Genomic DNA, 20,305 nt, shown 5'->3' on the forward strand with positions numbered 1-20,305 from the left:
ATTGTGTGCGCAGCTTGCCAACTGAGAGAAAACAGTACCTGACCACTCTCCTGCCTTTTCTATTCACATGAACATTCGATTGCAAGCTGTTTTGGACAACTTTCTTTCTCTTCTTGCAAAACACTCGGCAGACCTCCGTGCAGCCTCTAGAACACGATGGGAGATGTTTTCTGTGCTGGCACAGTTTCTCCTTGCCAGACAGAGTGGAAAAGCTTTTTGCTAAGATGTAGACGAGAAGAGAGGCTAAAGACGAAGGTACGGTGCTCTGCAGAGCTAAGCACCGCTCCCGGACCTCTTTCGGGAGAAGGCGCACACCGCAGAGCACTGTGAGCGGCAGAATCGTCTTTGCGCGAAGAAGCAGCTTCTTCGTCTCCGGGAGCCGGAGAGAGCGGCAACTTGGCAAAGGTGATGAAACAAGCTGTACAACACTGCGATTGTGTGCGCAGCTTGCCAACTGAGAGAAAACAGTACCTGACCACTCTCCTGCCTTCTCTATTCACATGAACATTCGATTGGAAGCTGTTTTGGACAACTTTCTTTCTCTTCTTGCAAAACACTCGGCAGACCTCCGTGCAGCCTCTAGAACACGATGGGAGATGTTTTCTGTGCTGGCACAGTTTCTCCTTGCCAGACAGAGTGGAAAAGCTTTTTGCTAAGATGTAGACGAGAAGAGAGGCTAAAGACGAAGGTACAGTGCTCTGCAGAGCTAAGCACTGCTCCCGTGCCTCTTTCGGCAGAAGGCGCACACCGCAGAACACTGTGAGCGGCAGAATCGTCTTTGCGCGAAGAAGCAGCTTCTTCGTCTCCGGGAGCCGGAGAGAGCGGCAACTTGGCAAAGGTGATGAAACAAGCTGTACAACACTGCGATTGTGTGCGCAGCTTGCCAACTGAGAGAAAACAGTACCTGACCACTCTCCTGCCTTTTCTATTCACATGAACATTCGATTGCAAGCTGTTTTGGACAACTTTCTTTCTCTTCTTGCAAAACACTCGGCAGACCTCCGTGCAGCCTCTAGAACACGATGGGAGATGTTTTCTGTGCTGGCACAGTTTCTCCTTGCCAGACAGAGTGGAAAAGCTTTTTGCTAAGATGTAGACGAGAAGAGAGGCTAAAGACGAAGGTACGGTGCTCTGCAGAGCTAAGCAGCGCTCCCGGACCTCTTTCGGCAGAAGGCGCACACCGCAGAGCACTGTGAGCGGCAGAATCGTCTTTGCGCGAAGAAGCAGCTTCTTCGTCTCCGGGAGCCGGAGAGAGCGGCAACTTGGCAAAGGTGATGAAACAAGCTGTACAACACTGCGATTGTGTGCGCAGCTTGCCAACTGAGAGAAAACAGTACCTGACCACTCTCCTGCCTTTTCTATTCACATGAACATTCGATTGCAAGCTGTTTTGGACAACTTTCTTTCTCTTCTTGCAAAACACTCGGCAGACCTCCGTGCAGCCTCTAGAACACGATGGGAGATGTTTTCTGTGCTGGCACAGTTTCTCCTTGCCAGACAGAGTGGAAAAGCTTTTTGCTAAGATGTAGACGAGAAGAGAGGCTAAAGACGAAGGTACGGTGCTCTGCAGAGCTAAGCACCGCTCCCGTGCCTATTTCGGCAGAAGGCGCACACCGCAGAGCACTGTGAGCGCCAGAATCCTCTTTGCGCGAAGAAGCAGCTTCTTCGTCTCCGGGAGCCGGAGAGAGCGGCAACTTCGCAAAGGTGATGAAACAAGCTGTACAACACTGCGATTGTGTGCGCAGCTTGCCAACTGAGAGAAAACAGTACCTGACCACTCTCCTGCCTTCTCTATTCACATGAACATTCGATTGCAAGCTGTTTTGGACAACTTTCTTTCTCTTCTTGCAAAACACTCGGCAGACCTCCGTGCAGCTTCTAGAACACGATGGGAGATGTTTTTTGTGCTGGCACAGTTTCTCCTTGCCAGACAGAGTGGAAAAGCTTTTTGCTAAGATGTAGACGAGAAGAGAGGCTAAAGACGAAGGTACGGTGCTCTGCAGAGCTAAGCACCGCTCCCGGACCTCTTTCGGCAGAAGCATCACACCGCAGAGCAGTGTGAGCGGCAGAATCGTCTTTGCGCGAAGAAGCAGCTTCTTCGTCTCCGGGAGCTGGAGAGAGCGGCAACTTAGCAAAGGTGATGAAACAAGCTGTACAACACTGCGATTGTGTGCGCAGCTTGCCAACTGAGAGAAAAGAGTACCTGACCACTCTCCTGCCTTTCTATTCACATGAACATTCGATTGCAAGCTGTTTTGGACAACTTTCTTTCTCTTCTTGTAAAACACTCGGCAGACCTCCGTGCAGCCTCTAGAACACGATGGGAGATGTTTTCTGTGCTGGCACAGTTTCTCCTTGCCAGACAGAGTGGAAAAGCTTTTTGCTAAGATGTAGACGAGAAGAGAGGCTAAAGACGAAGGTACGGTGCTCTGCAGAGCTAAGCACTGCTCCCGTGCCTCTTTCGGCAGAAGGCGCACACCGCAGAACACTGTGAGCGGCAGAATCGTCTTTGCGCGAAGAAGCAGCTTCTTCGTCTCCGGGAGCCGGAGAGAGCGGCAACTTGGCAAAGGTGATGAAACAAGCTGTACAACACTGCGATTGTGTGCGCAGCTTGGCAACTGAGAGAAAACAGTACCTGACCACTCTCCTGCCTTTTCTATTCACATGAACATTCGATTGCAAGCTGTTTTGGACAACTTTCTTTCTCTTCTTGCAAAACACTCGGCAGACCCCCGTGCAGCCTCTAGAACACGATGGGAGATATTTTTTGTGCTGGCACAGTTTCTCCTTGCCAGAGAGAGTGGAAAAGCTTTTTGCTAAGATGTAGACGAGAAGAGAGGCTAAAGACGAAGGTACGGTGCTCTGCAGAGCTAAGCAGCGCTCCCGGACCTCTTTCGGCAGAAGGCGCACACCGCAGAGCACTGTGAGCGGCAGAATCGTCTTTGCGCGAAGAAGCAGCTTCTTCGTCTCCGGGAGCCGGAGAGAGCGGCAACTTCGCAAAGGTGATGAAACAAGCTGTACAACACTGCGATTGTGTGCGCAGCTTGCCAACTGAGAGAAAACAGTACCTGACCACTCTCCTGCCTTTTCTATTCACATGAACATTCGATTGCAAGCTGTTTTGGACAACTTTCTTTCTCTTCTTGCAAAACACTCGGCAGACCTCCGTGCAGCCTCTAGAACACGATGGGAGATGTTTTCTGTGCTGGCACAGTTTCTCCTTGCCAGACAGAGTGGAAAAGCTTTTTGCTAAGATGTAGACGAGAAGAGAGGCTAAAGACGAAGGTACGGTGCTCTGCAGAGCTAAGCACTGCTCCCGTGCCTCTTTCGGCAGAAGGCGCACACCGCAGAACACTGTGAGCGGCAGAATCGTCTTTGCGCGAAGAAGCAGCTTCTTCGTCTCCGGGAGCCGGAGAGAGCGGCAACTTGGCAAAGGTGATGAAACAAGCTGTACAACACTGCGATTGTGTGCGCAGCTTGCCAACTGAGAGAAAACAGTACCTGACCACTCTCCTGCCTTTTCTATTCACATGAACATTCGATTGCAAGCTGTTTTGGACAACTTTCTTTCTCTTCTTGCAAAACACTCGGCAGACCTCCGTGCAGCCTCTAGAACACGATGGGAGATATTTTTTGTGCTGGCACAGTTTCTCCTTGCCAGACAGAGTGGAAAAGCTTTTTGCTAAGATGTAGACGAGAAGAGAGGCTAAAGACGAAGGTACGGTGCTCTGCAGAGCTAAGCACCGCTCCCGGACCTCTTTCGGCAGAAGGCGCACACCGCAGAGCACTATGATCGGCAGAATCGTCTTTGCGCGAAGAAGCAGCTTCTTCGTCTCCGGGAGCCGGAGAGAGCGGCAACTTGGCAAAGGTGATGAAACAAGCTGTACAACACTGCGATTGTGTGCGCAGCTTGCCAACTGAGAGAAAACAGTACCTGACCACTCTCCTGCCTTTTCTATTCACATGAACATTCGATTGCAAGCTGTTTTGGACAACTTTCTTTCTCTTTTTGCAAAACACTAGAAAGACCTCCGTGCAGCTTCTAGAACACGGTGGGAGATATTTTTTGTGCTGGCACAGTTTCTCCTTGCCAGACAGAGTGGAAAAGCTTTTTGCTAAGATGTAGACGAGAAGAGAGGCTAAAGACGAAGGTACGGTGCTCTGCAGAGCTAAGCAGCGCTCCCGGACCTCTTTCGGCAGAAGGCGCACACCGCAGAGCACTGTGAGCGGCAGAATCGTCTTTGCGCGAAGAAGCAGCTTCTTCGTCTCCGGGAGCCGGAGAGAGCGGCAACTTGGCAAAGGTGATGAAACAAGCTGTACAACACTGCGATTGTGTGCGCAGCTTGCCAACTGAGAGAAAACAGTACCTGACCACTCTCCTGCCTTTTCTATTCACATGAACATTCGATTGCAAGCTGTTTTGGACAACTTTCTTTCTCTTCTTGTAAAACACTCGGCAGACCTCCGTGCAGCTTCTAGAACACGATGGGAGATGTTTTCTGTGCTGGCACAGTTTCTCCTTGCCAGACAGAGTGGAAAAGCTTTTTGCTAAGATGTAGACGAGAAGAGAGGCTAAAGACGAAGGTACGGTGCTCTGCAGAGCTAAGCACCGCTCCCGGACCTCTTTCGGCAGAAGCCGCACACCGCAGAGCACTGTGAGCGCCAGAATCGTCTTTGCGCGAAGAAGCAGCTTCTTCGTCTCCGGGAGCCGGAGAGAGCGGCAACTTCGCAAAGGTGATGAAACAAGCTGTACAACACTGCGATTGTGTGCGCAGCTTGCCAACTGAGAGAAAACAGTACCTGACCACTCTCCTGCCTTCTCTATTCACATGAACATTCGATTGCAAGCTGTTTTGGACAACTTTCTTTCTCTTCTTGCAAAACACTCGGCAGACCTCCGTGCAGCTTCTAGAACACGATGGGAGATGTTTTTTGTGCTGGCACAGTTTCTCCTTGCCAGACAGAGTGGAAAAGCTTTTTGCTAAGATGTAGACGAGAAGAGAGGCTAAAGACGAAGGTACGGTGCTCTGCAGAGCTAAGCAGCGCTCCCGGACCTCTTTCGGCAGAAAGCGCACACCGCAGAGCACTGTGAGCGGCAGAATCGTCTTTGCGCGAAGAAGCAGCTTCTTCGTCTCCGGGAGCCGGAGAGAGCGGCAACTTCGCAAAGGTGATGAAACAAGCTGTACAACACTGCGATTGTGTGCGCAGCTTGCCAACTGAGAGAAAACAGTACCTGACCACTCTCCTGCCTTTTCTATTCACATGAACATTCGATTGCAAGCTGTTTTGGACAACTTTCTTTCTCTTCTTGCAAAACACTCGGCAGACCTCCGTGCAGCCTCTAGAACACGATGGGAGATGTTTTCTGTGCTGGCACAGTTTCTCCTTGCCAGACAGAGTGGAAAAGCTTTTTGCTAAGATGTAGACGAGAAGAGAGGCTAAAGACGAAGGTACGGTGCTCTGCAGAGCTAAGCACCGCTCCCGGATCTCTTTCGGCAGAAGCCGCACACCGCAGAGCACTGTGAGCGGCAGAATCGTCTTTGCGCGAAGAAGCAGCTTCTTCGTCTCCGGGAGCCGGAGAAATCGGCAACTTCGCAAAGGTGATGAAACAAGCTGTACAACACTGCGATTGTGTGCGCAGCTTGCCAACTGAGAGAAAACAGTACCTGACCACTCTCCTGCCTTTTCTATTCACATGAACATTCGATTGCAAGCTGTTTTGGACAACTTTCTTTCTCTTCTTGCAAAACACTCGGCAGACCTCCGTGCAGCCTCTAGAACACGATGGGAGATGTTTTCTGTGCTGGCACAGTTGCTCCTTGCCAGACAGAGTGGAAAAGCTTTTTGCTAAGATGTAGACGAGAAGAGAGGCTAAAGACGAAGGTACGGTGCTCTGCAGAGCTAAGCACCGCTCCCGGACCTCTTTCGGCAGAAGGCGCACACCGCAGAGCACTGTGAGCGCCAGAATCGTCTTTGCGCGAAGAAGCAGCTTCTTCGTCTCCGGGAGCCGGAGAGAGCGGCAGCTTCGCAAAGGTGATGAAACAAGCTGTACAACACTGCGATTGTGTGCGCAGCTTGCCAACTGAGAGAAAACAGTACCTGACCACTCTCCTGCCTTTTCTATTCACATGAACATTCGATTGGAATCTGGTTTGGACAACTTTCTTTCTCTTCTTGCAAAACACTCGGCAGACCTCCGTGCAGCCTCTAGAACACGATGGGAGATGTTTTCTGTGCTGGCACAGTTTCTCCTTGCCAGACAGAGTGGAAAAGCTTTTTGCTAAGATGTAGACGAGAAGAGAGGCTAAAGACGAAGGTACGGTGCTCTGCAGAGCGAAGCAGCGCTCCCGGACCTCTTTCGGCAGAAGGCGCACACCGCAGAGCACTGTGAGCGGCAGAATCGTCTTTGCGCGAAGAAGCAGCTTCTTCGTCTCCGGGAGCCGGAGAGAGCGGCAACTTGGCAAAGGTGATGAAACAAGCTGTACAACACTGCGATTGTGTGCGCAGCTTGCCAACTGAGAGAAAACAGTACCTGACCACTCTCCTGCCTTTTCTATTCACATGAATATACGATTGCAAGCTGTTTTTGACAACTTTCTTTCTCTTCTTGCAAAACACTCGGCAGACCTCCGTGCAGCCTCTAGAACACGATGGGAGATGTTTTCTGTGCTGGCACAGTTTCTCCTTGCCAGACAGAGTGGAAAAGCTTTTTGCTAAGATGTAGACGAGAAGAGAGGCTAAAGACGAAGGTACGGTGCTCTGCAGAGCTAAGCACCGCTCCCGGACCTCTTTCGGCAGAAGGCGCACACCGCAGAGCAGTGTGAGCGGCAGAATCGTCTTTGCGCGAAGAAGCAGCTTCTTCGTCTCCGGGAGCCGGAGAGAGCGGCAACTTCGCAAAGGTGATGAAACAAGCTGTACAACACTGCGATTTTGTGTGCAGCTTGCCAACTGAGAGAAAACAGTACCTGACCACTCTCCTGCCTTTCTATTGACATGAACATTCGATTGCAAGCTGTTTTGGACAACTTTCTTTCTCTTCTTGTAAAACACTCGGCAGACCTCCGTGCAGCCTCTAGAACACGATGGGAGATGTTTTCTGTGCTGGCACAGTTTCTCCTTGCCAGACAGAGTGGAAAAGCTTTTTGCTAAGATGTAGACGAGAAGAGAGGCTAAAGACGAAGGTACGGTGCTCTGCAGAGCTAAGCACTGCTCCCGTGCCTCTTTCGGCAGAAGGCGCACACCGCAGAACACTGTGAGCGGCAGAATCGTCTTTGCGCGATGAAGCAGCTTCTTCGTCTCCGGGAGCCGGAGAGAGCGGCAACTTCGCAAAGGTGATGAAACAAGCTGTACAACACTGCGATTTTGTGTGCAGCTTCCCAACTGAGAGAAAACAGTACCTGACCACTCTCCTGCCTTTCTATTGACATGAACATTCGATTGCAAGCTGTTTTGGACAACTTTCTTTCTCTTCTTGTAAAACACTCGTAAAACCTCCGTGCAGCCTCTAGAACACGATGGGAGATGTTTTCTGTGCTGGCACAGTTTCTCCTTGCCAGACAGAGTGGAAAAGCTTTTTGCTAAGATGTAGACGAGAAGAGAGGCTAAAGACGAAGGTACGGTGCTCTGCAGAGCTAAGCACTGCTCCCGTGCCTCTTTCGGCAGAAGGCGCACACCGCAGAACACTGTGAGCGGCAGAATCGTCTTTGCGCGAAGAAGCAGCTTCTTCGTCTCCGGGAGCCGGAGAGAGCGGCAACTTCGCAAAGGTGATGAAACAAGCTGTACAACACTGCGATTGTGTGCGCAGCTTGCCAACTGAGAGAAAACAGTACCTGACCACTCTCCTGCCTTTTCTATTCACATGAACATTCGATTGCAAGCTGTTTTGGACAACTTTCTTTCTCTTCTTGCAAAACACTCGGCAGACCTCCGTGCAGCCTCTAGAACACGATGGGAGATATTTTTTGTGCTGGCACAGTTTCTCCTTGCCAGACAGAGTGGAAAAGCTTTTTGCTAAGATGTAGACGAGAAGAGAGGCTAAAGACGAAGGTATGGTGCTCTGCAGATCTAAGCACCGCTCCCGGATCACTTTCGGCAGAAGGCGCACACCGCAGAGCAGTGTGAGCGGCAGAATCGTCTTTGCGCGAAGAAGCAGCTTCTTCGTCTCCGGGAGCCGGAGAGAGCGGCAACTTGGCAAAGGTGATGAAACAAGCTGTACAACACTGCGATTGTGTGCGCAGCTTGCCAACTGAGAGAAAACAGTACCTGACCACTCTCCTGCCTTTTCTATTCACATGAACATTCGATTGCAAGCTGTTTTGGACAACTTTCTTTCTCTTCTTGCAAAACACTCGGCAGACCTCCGTGCAGCTTCTAGAACACGATGGGAGATGTTTTCTGTGCTGGCACAGTTTCTCCTTGCCAGACAGAGTGGAAAAGCTTTTTGCTAAGATGTAGACGAGAAGAGAGGCTAAAGACGAAGGTACGGTGCTCTGCAGAGCTAAGCACCGCTCCCGTGCCTATTTCGGCAGAAGGCGCACACCGCAGAGCACTGTGAGCGGCAGAATCGTCTTTGCGCGAAGAAGCAGCTTCTTCGTCTCCGGGAGCCGGAGAGAGCGGCAGCTTCGCAAAGGTGATGAAACAAGCTGTACAACACTGCGATTGTGTGCGCAGCTTGCCAACTCAGAGAAAACAGTACCTGACCACTCTCCTGCCTTTTCTATTCACATGAACATTCGATTGGAATCTGGTTTGGACAACTTTCTTTCTCTTCTTGCAAAACACTCGGCAGACCTCCGTGCAGCCTCTAGAACACGATGGGAGATGTTTTCTGTGCTGGCACAGTTTCTCCTTGCCAGACAGAGTGGAAAAGCTTTTTGCTAAGATGTAGACGAGAAGAGAGGCTAAAGACGAAGGTACAGTGCTCTGCAGAGCTAAGCACCGCTCCCGTGCCTCTTTCGGCAGAAGGCGCACACCGCAGAGCACTGTGAGCGGCAGAATCGTCTTTGCGCGAAGAAGCAGCTTCTTCGTCTCCGGGAGCCGGAGAGAGCGGCAACTTGGCAAAGGTGATGAAACAAGCTGTACAACACTGCGATTGTGTGCGCAGCTTGCCAACTGAGAGAAAAGAGTACCTGACCACTCTCCTGCCTTTTCTATTCACATGAACATTCGATTGGAATCTGGTTTGGACAACTTTCTTTCTCTTCTTGCAAAACACTCGGCAGACCTCCGTGCAGCCTCTAGAACACGATGGAGATGTTTTCTGTGCTGGCACAGTTTCTCCTTGCCAGACAGAGTGGAAAAGCTTTTTGCTAAGATGTAGACGAGAAGAGAGGCTAAAGACGAAGGTACGGTGCTCTGCAGAGCTAAGCACCGCTCCCGGACCTCTTTCGGCAGAAGGCGCACACCGCAGAGCACTGTGAGCGGCAGAATCGTCTTTGCGCGAAGAAGCAGCTTCTTCGTCTCCGGGAGCCGGAGAGAGCGGCAACTTCGCAAAGGTGATGAAACAAGCTGTACAACACTGCGATTGTGTGCGCAGCTTGCCAACTGAGAGAAAACAGTACCTGACCACTCTCCTGCCTTCTCTATTCACATGAACATTCGATTGCAAGCTGTTTTGGACAACTTTCTTTCTCTTCTTGCAAAACACTCGGCAGACCTCCGTGCAGCCTCTAGAACACGATGGGAGATATTTTTTGTGCTGGCACAGTTTCTCCTTGCCAGACAGAGTGGAAAAGCTTTTTGCTAAGATGTAGACGAGAAGAGAGGCTAAAGACGAAGGTACGGTGCTCTGCAGAGCTAAGCACCGCTCCCGGACCTCTTTCGGCAGAAGGCGCACACCGCAGAGCACTGTGAGCGGCAGAATCGTCTTTGCGCGAAGAAGCAGCTTCTTCGTCTCCGGGAGCCGGAGAAATCGGCAACTCCGCAAAGGTGACGAAACAAGCTGTACAACACTGCGATTGTGTGCGCAGCTTGCCAACTGAGAGAAAACAGTACCTGACCACTCTCCTGCCTTCTCTATTCACATGAACATTCGATTGCAAGCTGTTTTGGACAACTTTCTTTCTCTTCTTGCAAAACACTAGGAAGACCTCCGTGCAGCTTCTAGAACACGGTGGGAGATGTTTTTTGTGCTGGCACAGTTTCTCCTTGCCAGACAGAGTGGAAAAGCTTTTTGCTAAGATGTAGACGAGAAGAGAGGCTAAAGACGAAGGTACGGTGCTCTGCAGAGCTAAGCACCGCTCCCGGACCTCTTTCGGCAGAAGGCGCACACCGCAGAGCACTGTGAGCGGCAGAATCGTCTTTGCGCGAAGAAGAAGCTTCTTCGTCTCCGGGAGCCGGAGAGAGCGGCAACTTGGCAAAGGTGATGAAACAAGCTGTACAACACTGCGATTGTGTGCGCAGCTTGCCAACTGAGAGAAAACAGTACCTGACCACTCTCCTGCCTTTTCTATTCACATGAACATTCGATTGCAAGCTGTTTTGGACAACTTTCTTTCTCTTCTTGCAAAACACTCGGCAGACCTCCGTGCCGCATCTAGAACACGATGGGAGATGTTTTCTGTGCTGGCACAGTTTCTCCTTGCCAGACAGAGTGGAAAAGCTTTTTGCTAAGATGTAGACGAGAAGAGAGGCTAAAGACGAAGGTACAGTGCTCTGCAGAGCTAAGCAGCGCTCCCGTGCCTCTTTCGGCAGAAGGCGCACACCGCAGAGCACTGCGAGCGGCAGAATCGTCTTTGCGCGAAGAAGCAGCTTCTTCGTCTCCGGGAGCCGGAGAGAGCGGCAACTTGGCAAAGGTGATGAAACAAGCTGTACAACACTGCGATTGTGTGCGCAGCTTGCCAACTGAGAGAAAACAGTACCTGACCACTCTCCTGCCTTTTCTATTCACATGAACATTCGATTGCAAGCTGTTTTGGACAACTTTCTTTCTCTTCTTGCAAAACACTCGGCAGACCTCCGTGCAGCCTCTAGAACACGATGGGAGATATTTTTTGTGCTGGCACAGTTTCTCCTTGCCAGACAGAGTGGAAAAGCTTTTTGCTAAGATGTAGACGAGAAGAGAGGCTAAAGACGAAGGTACGGTGCTCTGCAGAGCTAAGCACCGCTCCCGGACCTCTTTCGGCAGAAGGCGCACACCGCAGAGCACTATGATCGGCAGAATCGTCTTTGCGCGAAGAAGCAGCTTCTTCGTCTCCGGGAGCCGGAGAGAGCGGCAACTTGGCAAAGGTGATGAAACAAGCTGTACAACACTGCGATTGTGTGCGCAGCTTGCCAACTGAGAGAAAACAGTACCTGACCACTCTCCTGCCTTTTCTATTCACATGAACATTCGATTGCAAGCTGTTTTGGACAACTTTCTTTCTCTTCTTGCAAAACACTAGAAAGACCTCCGTGCAGCTTCTAGAACACGGTGGGAGATATTTTTTGTGCTGGCACAGTTTCTCCTTGCCAGACAGAGTGGAAAAGCTTTTTGCTAAGATGTAGACGAGAAGAGAGGCTAAAGACGAAGGTACGGTGCTCTGCAGAGCTAAGCAGCGCTCCCGGACCTCTTTCGGCAGAAGGCGCACACCGCAGAGCACTGTGAGCGGCAGAATCGTCTTTGCGCGAAGAAGCAGCTTCTTCGTCTCCGGGAGCCGGAGAGAGCGGCAACTTGGCAAAGGTGATGAAACAAGCTGTACAACACTGCGATTGTGTGCGCAGCTTGCCAACTGAGAGAAAACAGTACCTGACCACTCTCCTGCCTTTTCTATTCACATGAACATTCGATTGCAAGCTGTTTTGGACAACTTTCTTTCTCTTCTTGCAAAACACTCGGCAGACCTCCGTGCAGCTTCTAGAACACGGTGGGAGATGTTTTTTGTGCTGGCACAGTTTCTCCTTGCCAGACAGAGTGGAAAAGCTTTTTGCTAAGATGTAGACGAGAAGAGAGGCTAAAGACGAAGGTACGGTGCTCTGCAGAGCTAAGCAGCGCTCCCGGACCTCTTTCGGCAGAAGGCGCACACCGCAGAGCACTGTGAGCGGCAGAATCGTCTTTGCGCGAAGAAGCAGCTTCTTCGTCTCCGGGAGCCGGAGAGAGCGGCAACTTGGCAAAGGTGATGAAACAAGCTGTACAACACTGCGATTGTGTGCGCAGCTTGCCAACTGAGAGAAAACAGTACCTGACCACTCTCCTGCCTTTTCTATTCACATGAACATTCGATTGCAAGCTGTTTTGGACAACTTTCTTTCTCTTCTTGTAAAACACTCGGCAGACCTCCGTGCAGCTTCTAGAACACGATGGGAGATGTTTTCTGTGCTGGCACAGTTTCTCCTTGCCAGACAGAGTGGAAAAGCTTTTTGCTAAGATGTAGACGAGAAGAGAGGCTAAAGACGAAGGTACGGTGCTCTGCAGAGCTAAGCACCGCTCCCGGACCTCTTTCGGCAGAAGCCGCACACCGCAGAGCACTGTGAGCGCCAGAATCGTCTTTGCGCGAAGAAGCAGCTTCTTCGTCTCCGGGAGCCGGAGAGAGCGGCAACTTCGCAAAGGTGATGAAACAAGCTGTACAACACTGCGATTGTGTGCGCAGCTTGCCAACTGAGAGAAAACAGTACCTGACCACTCTCCTGCCTTCTCTATTCACATGAACATTCGATTGCAAGCTGTTTTGGACAACTTTCTTTCTCTTCTTGCAAAACACTCGGCAGACCTCCGTGCAGCTTCTAGAACACGATGGGAGATGTTTTTTGTGCTGGCACAGTTTCTCCTTGCCAGACAGAGTGGAAAAGCTTTTTGCTAAGATGTAGACGAGAAGAGAGGCTAAAGACGAAGGTACGGTGCTCTGCAGAGCTAAGCAGCGCTCCCGGACCTCTTTCGGCAGAAAGCGCACACCGCAGAGCACTGTGAGCGGCAGAATCGTCTTTGCGCGAAGAAGCAGCTTCTTCGTCTCCGGGAGCCGGAGAGAGCGGCAACTTCGCAAAGGTGATGAAACAAGCTGTACAACACTGCGATTGTGTGCGCAGCTTGCCAACTGAGAGAAAACAGTACCTGACCACTCTCCTGCCTTTTCTATTCACATGAACATTCGATTGCAAGCTGTTTTGGACAACTTTCTTTCTCTTCTTGCAAAACACTCGGCAGACCTCCGTGCAGCCTCTAGAACACGATGGGAGATGTTTTCTGTGCTGGCACAGTTTCTCCTTGCCAGACAGAGTGGAAAAGCTTTTTGCTAAGATGTAGACGAGAAGAGAGGCTAAAGACGAAGGTACGGTGCTCTGCAGAGCTAAGCACCGCTCCCGGATCTCTTTCGGCAGAAGCCGCACACCGCAGAGCACTGTGAGCGGCAGAATCGTCTTTGCGCGAAGAAGCAGCTTCTTCGTCTCCGGGAGCCGGAGAAATCGGCAACTTCGCAAAGGTGATGAAACAAGCTGTACAACACTGCGATTGTGTGCGCAGCTTGCCAACTGAGAGAAAACAGTACCTGACCACTCTCCTGCCTTTTCTATTCACATGAACATTCGATTGCAAGCTGTTTTGGACAACTTTCTTTCTCTTCTTGCAAAACACTCGGCAGACCTCCGTGCAGCCTCTAGAACACGATGGGACATGTTTTCTGTGCTGGCACAGTTGCTCCTTGCCAGACAGAGTGGAAAAGCTTTTTGCTAAGATGTAGACGAGAAGAGAGGCTAAAGACGAAGATACGGTGCTCTGCAGAGCTAAGCACCGCTCCCGGACCTCTTTCGGCAGAAGGCGCACACCGCAGAGCACTGTGAGCGGCAGAATCGTCTTTGCGCGAAGAAGCAGCTTCTTCGTCTCCGGGAGCCGGAGAGAGCGGCAACTTGGCAAAGGTGATGAAACAAGCTGTACAACACTGCGATTGTGTGCGCAGCTTGCCAACTGAGAGAAAACAGTACCTGACCACTCTCCTGCCTTTTCTATTCACATGAACATTCGATTGGAATCTGGTTTGGACAACTTTCTTTCTCTTCTTGCAAAACACTCGGCAGACCTCCGTGCAGCCTCTAGAACACGATGGGAGATGTTTTCTGTGCTGGCACAGTTTCTCCTTGCCAGACAGAGTGGAAAAGCTTTTTGCTAAGATGTAGACGAGAAGAGAGGCTAAAGACGAAGGTACGGTGCTCTGCAGAGCGAAGCAGCGCTCCCGGACCTCTTTCGGCAGAAGGCGCACACCGCAGAGCACTGTGAGCGGCAGAATCGTCTTTGCGCGAAGAAGCAGCTTCTTCGTCTCCGGGAGCCGGAGAGAGCGGCAACTTGGCAAAGGTGATGAAACAAGCTGTACAACACTGCGATTGTGTGCGCAGCTTGCCAACTGAGAGAAAACAGTACCTGACCACTCTCCTGCCTTTTCTATTCACATGAACATACGATTGCAAGCTGTTTTTGACAACTTTCTTTCTCTTCTTGCAAAACACTCGGCAGACCTCCGTGCAGCCTCTAGAACACGATGGGAGATGTTTTCTGTGCTGGCACAGTTTCTCCTTGCCAGACAGAGTGGAAAAGCTTTTTGCTAAGATGTAGACGAGAAGAGAGGCTAAAGACGAAGGTACGGTGCTCTGCAGAGCTAAGCACCGCTCCCGGACCTCTTTCGGCAGAAGGCGCACACCGCAGAGCAGTGTGAGCGGCAGAATCGTCTTTGCGCGAAGAAGCAGCTTCTTCGTCTCCGGGAGCCGGAGAGAGCGGCAACTTCGCAAAGGTGATGAAACAAGCTGTACAACACTGCGATTGTGTGCGCAGCTTGCCAACTGAGAGAAAACAGTACCTGACCACTCTCCTGCCTTTCTATTGACATGAACATTCGATTGCAAGCTGTTTTGGACAACTTTCTTTCTCTTCTTGTAAAACACTCGGCAGACCTCCGTGCAGCCTCTAGAACACGATGGGAGATGTTTTCTGTGCTGGCACAGTTTCTCCTTGCCAGACAGAGTGGAAAAGCTTTTTGCTAAGATGTAGACGAGAAGAGAGGCTAAAGACGAAGGTACGGTGCTCTGCAGAGCTAAGCACTGCTCCCGTGCCTATTTCGGCAGAAGGCGCACACCGCAGAACACTGTGAGCGGCAGAATCGTCTTTGCGCGATGAAGCAGCTTCTTCGTCTCCGGGAGCCGGAGAGAGCGGCAACTTCGCAAAGGTGATGAAACAAGCTGTACAACACTGCGATTTTGTGTGCAGCTTCCCAACTGAGAGAAAACAGTACCTGACCACTCTCCTGCCTTTCTATTGACATGAACATTCGATTGCAAGCTGTTTTGGACAACTTTCTTTCTCTTCTTGTAAAACACTCGTAAAACCTCCGTGCAGCCTCTAGAACACGATGGGAGATGTTTTCTGTGCTGGCACAGTTTCTCCTTGCCAGACAGAGTGGAAAAGCTTTTTGCTAAGATGTAGACGAGAAGAGAGGCTAAAGACGAAGGTACGGTGCTCTGCAGAGCTAAGCACTGCTCCCGTGCCTCTTTCGGCAGAAGGCGCACACCGCAGAACACTGTGAGCGGCAGAATCGTCTTTGCGCGAAGAAGCAGCTTCTTCGTCTCCGGGAGCCGGAGAGAGCGGCAACTTCGCAAAGGTGATGAAACAAGCTGTACAACACTGCGATTGTGTGCGCAGCTTGCCAACTGAGAGAAAACAGTACCTGACCACTCTCCTGCCTTTTCTATTCACATGAACATTCGATTGCAAGCTGTTTTGGACAACTTTCTTTCTCTTCTTGCAAAACACTCGGCAGACCTCCGTGCAGCCTCTAGAACACGATGGGAGATATTTTTTGTGCTGGCACAGTTTCTCCTTGCCAGACAGAGTGGAAAAGCTTTTTGCTAAGATGTAGACGAGAAGAGAGGCTAAAGACGAAGGTATGGTGCTCTGCAGATCTAAGCACCGCTCCCGGATCACTTTCGGCAGAAGGCGCACACCGCAGAGCAGTGTGAGCGGCAGAATCGTCTTTGCGCGAAGAAGCAGCTTCTTCGTCTCCGGGAGCCGGAGAGAGCGGCAACTTGGCAAAGGTGATGAAACAAGCTGTACAACACTGCGATTGTGTGCGCAGCTTGCCAACTGAGAGAAAACAGTACCTGACCACTCTCCTGCCTTTTCTATTCACATGAACATTCGATTGCAAGCTGTTTTGGACAACTTTCTTTCTCTTCTTGCAAAACACTCGGCAGACCTCCGTGCAGCTTCTAGAACACGATGGGAGATGTTTTCTGTGCTGGCACAGTTTCTCCTTGCCAGACAGAGTGGAAAAGCTTTTTGCTAAGATGTAGACGAGAAGAGAGGCTAAAGACGAAGGTACGGTGCTCTGCAGAGCTAAGCACCGCTCCCGTGCCTATTTCGGCAGAAGGCGCACACCGCAGAGCACTGTGAGCGGCAGAATCGTCTTTGCGCGAAGAAGCAGCTTCTTCGTCTCCGGGAGCCGGAGAGAGCGGCAGCTTCGCAAAGGTGATGAAACAAGCTGTACAACACTGCGATTGTGTGCGCAGCTTGCCAACTCAGAGAAAACAGTACCTGACCACTCTCCTGCCTTTTCTATTCACATGAACATTCGATTGGAATCTGGTTTGGACAACTTTCTTTCTCTTCTTGCAAAACACTCGGCAGACCTCCGTGCAGCCTCTAGAACACGATGGGAGATGTTTTCTGTGCTGGCACAGTTTCTCCTTGCCAGACAGAGTGGAAAAGCTTTTTGCTAAGATGTAGACGAGAAGAGAGGCTAAAGACGAAGGTACAGTGCTCTGCAGAGCTAAGCACCGCTCCCGTGCCTCTTTCGGCAGAAGGCGCACACCGCAGAGCACTGTGAGCGGCAGAATCGTCTTTGCGCGAAGAAGCAGCTTCTTCGTCTCCGGGAGCCGGAGAGAGCGGCAACTTGGCAAAGGTGATGAAACAAGCTGTACAACACTGCGATTGTGTGCGCAGCTTGCCAACTGAGAGAAAAGAGTACCTGACCACTCTCCTGCCTTTTCTATTCACATGAACATTCGATTGGAATCTGGTTTGGACAACTTTCTTTCTCTTCTTGCAAAACACTCGGCAGACCTCCGTGCAGCCTCTAGAACACGATGGAGATGTTTTCTGTGCTGGCACAGTTTCTCCTTGCCAGAGAGAGTGGAAAAGCTTTTTGCTAAGATGTAGACGAGAAGAGAGGCTAAAGACGAAGGTACGGTGCTCTGCAGAGCTAAGCACCGCTCCCGGACCTCTTTCGGCAGAAGGCGCACACCGCAGAGCACTGTGAGCGGCAGAATCGTCTTTGCGCGAAGAAGCAGCTTCTTCGTCTCCGGGAGCCGGAGAGAGCGGCAACTTCGCAAAGGTGATGAAACAAGCTGTACAACACTGCGATTGTGTGCGCAGCTTGCCAACTGAGAGAAAACAGTACCTGACCACTCTCCTGCCTTCTCTATTCACATGAACATTCGATTGCAAGCTGTTTTGGACAACTTTCTTTCTCTTCTTGCAAAACACTCGGCAGACCTCCGTGCAGCCTCTAGAACACGATGGGAGATATTTTTTGTGCTGGCACAGTTTCTCCTTGCCAGACAGAGTGGAAAAGCTTTTTGCTAAGATGTAGACGAGAAGAGAGGCTAAAGACGAAGGTACGGTGCTCTGCAGAGCTAAGCACCGCTCCCGGACCTCTTTCGGCAGAAGGCGCACACCGCAGAGCACTGTGAGCGGCAGAATCGTCTTTGCGCGAAGAAGCAGCTTCTTCGTCTCCGGGAGCCGGAGAAATCGGCAACTTCGCAAAGGTGATGAAACAAGCTGTACAACACTGCGATTGTGTGCGCAGCTTGCCAACTGAGAGAAAACAGTACCTGACCACTCTCCTGCCTTCTCTATTCACATGAACATTCGATTGCAAGCTGTTTTGGACAACTTTCTTTCTCTTCTTGCAAAACACTAGGAAGACCTCCGTGCAGCTTCTAGAACACGGTGGGAGATGTTTTTTGTGCTGGCACAGTTTCTCCTTGCCAGACAGAGTGGAAAAGCTTTTTGCTAAGATGTAGACGAGAAGAGAGGCTAAAGACGAAGGTACGGTGCTCTGCAGAGCTAAGCACCGCTCCCGGACCTCTTTCGGCAGAAGGCGCACACCGCAGAGCACTGTGAGCGGCAGAATCGTCTTTGCGCGAAGAAGAAGCTTCTTCGTCTCCGGGAGCCGGAGAGAGCGGCAACTTGGCAAAGGTGATGAAACAAGCTGTACAACACTGCGATTGTGTGCGCAGCTTGCCAACTGAGAGAAAACAGTACCTGACCACTCTCCTGCCTTTTCTATTCACATGAACATTCGATTGCAAGCTGTTTTGGACAACTTTCTTTCTCTTCTTGCAAAACACTCGGCAGACCTCCGTGCCGCATCTAGAACACGATGGGAGATGTTTTCTGTGCTGGCACAGTTTCTCCTTGCCAGACAGAGTGGAAAAGCTTTTTGCTAAGATGTAGACGAGAAGAGAGGCTAAAGACGAAGGTACAGTGCTCTGCAGAGCTAAGCAGCGCTCCCGTGCCTCTTTCGGCAGAAGGCGCACACCGCAGAGCACTGCGAGCGGCAGAATCGTCTTTGCGCGAAGAAGCAGCTTCTTCGTCTCCGGGAGCCGGAGAGAGCGGCAGCTTCGCAAAGGTGATGAAACAAGCTGTACAACACTGCGATTGTGTGCGCAGCTTGCCAACTGAGAGAAAACAGTACCTGACCACTCTCCTGCCTTCTCTATTCACATGAACATTCGATTGCAAGCTGTTTTGGACAACTTTCTTTCTCTTCTTGCAAAACACTCGGCAGACCTCCGTGCAGCTTCTAGAACACGATGGGAGATGTTTTTTGTGCTGGCACAGTTTCTCCTTGCCAGACAGAGTGGAAAAGCTTTTTGCTAAGATGTAGACGAGAAGAGAGGCTAAAGACGAAGGTACGGTGCTCTGCAGAGCGAAGCAGCGCTCCCGGACTTCTTTCGGCAGAAGCCGCACACCGCAGAGCACTGTGAGCGGCAGAATCGTCTTTGCGCGAAGAAGCAGCTTCTTCGTCTCCGGGAGCCGGAGAGAGCGGCAACTTCGCAAAGGTGATGAAACAAGCTGTACAACACTGCGATTGTGTGCGCAGCTTGCCAACTGAGAGAAAACAGTACCTGACCACTCTCCTGCCTTTTCTATTCACATGAACATTCGATTGCAAGCTGTTTTTGACAACTTTCTTTCTCTTCTTGCAAAACACTCGGCAGACCTCCGTGCAGCCTCTAGAACACGATGGGAGATATTTTTTGTGCTGGCACAGTTTCTCCTTGCCAGACAGAGTGGAAAAGCTTTTTGCTAAGATGTAGACGAGAAGAGAGGCTAAAGACGAAGGTACGGTGCTCTGCAGAGCTAAGCACCGCTCCCGGACCTCTTTCGGCAGAAGCCGCACACCGCAGAGCAGTGTGAGCGGCAGAATCGTCTTTGCGCGAAGAAGCAGCTTCTTCGTCTCCGGGAGCCGGAGAGAGCGGCAACTTGGCAAAGGTGATGAAACAAGCTGTACAACACTGCGATTGTGTGCGCAGCTTGCCAACTGAGAGAAAACAGTACCTGACCACTCTCCTGCCTTTTCTATTCACATGAACATTCGATTGCAAGCTGTTTTGGACAACTTTCTTTCTCTTCTTGCAAAACACTAGGAAGACCTCCGTGCAGCTTCTAGAACACGGTGGGAGATGTTTTTTGTGCTGGCACAGTTTCTCCTTGCCAGACAGAGTGGAAAAGCTTTTTGCTAAGATGTAGACGAGAAGAGAGGCTAAAGACGAAGGTACGGTGCTCTGCAGAGCTAAGCAGCGCTCCCGGACCTCTTTCGGCAGAAGGCGCACACCGCAGAGCACTGTGAGCGGCAGAATCGTCTTTGCGCGAAGAAGCAGCTTCTTCGTCTCCGGGAGCCGGAGAGAGCGGCAACTTCGCAAAGGTGATGAAACAAGCTGTACAACACTGCTATTGTGTGCGCAGCTTGCCAACTGAGAGAAAACAGTACCTGACCACTCTCCTGCCTTTTCTATTCACATGAACATTCGATTGCAAGCTGTTTTGGACAACTTTCTTTCTCTTCATGCAAAACACTCGGCAGACCTCCGTGCAGCTTCTAGAACACGATGGGAGATGTTTTCTGTGCTGGCACAGTTTCTCCTTGCCAGACAGAGTGGAAAAGCTTTTTGCTAAGATGTAGACGAGAAGAGAGGCTAAAGACGAAGGTACGGTGCTCTGCAGAGCTAAGCACCGCTCCCGTGCCTATTTCGGCAGAAGGCGCACACCGCAAAACACTGTGAGCGCCAGAATCGTCTTTGCGCGAAGAAGCAGCTTCTTCGTCTCCGGGAGCCGGAGAGAGCGGCA

This window comes from Melozone crissalis, unplaced genomic scaffold (assembly GCF_028551555.1).
Source record: "Melozone crissalis strain CALT ecotype California unplaced genomic scaffold, PUWL_Pcris_2 ptg000006l_1, whole genome shotgun sequence".
Lineage (NCBI taxonomy): Eukaryota > Metazoa > Chordata > Aves > Passeriformes > Passerellidae > Melozone > Melozone crissalis.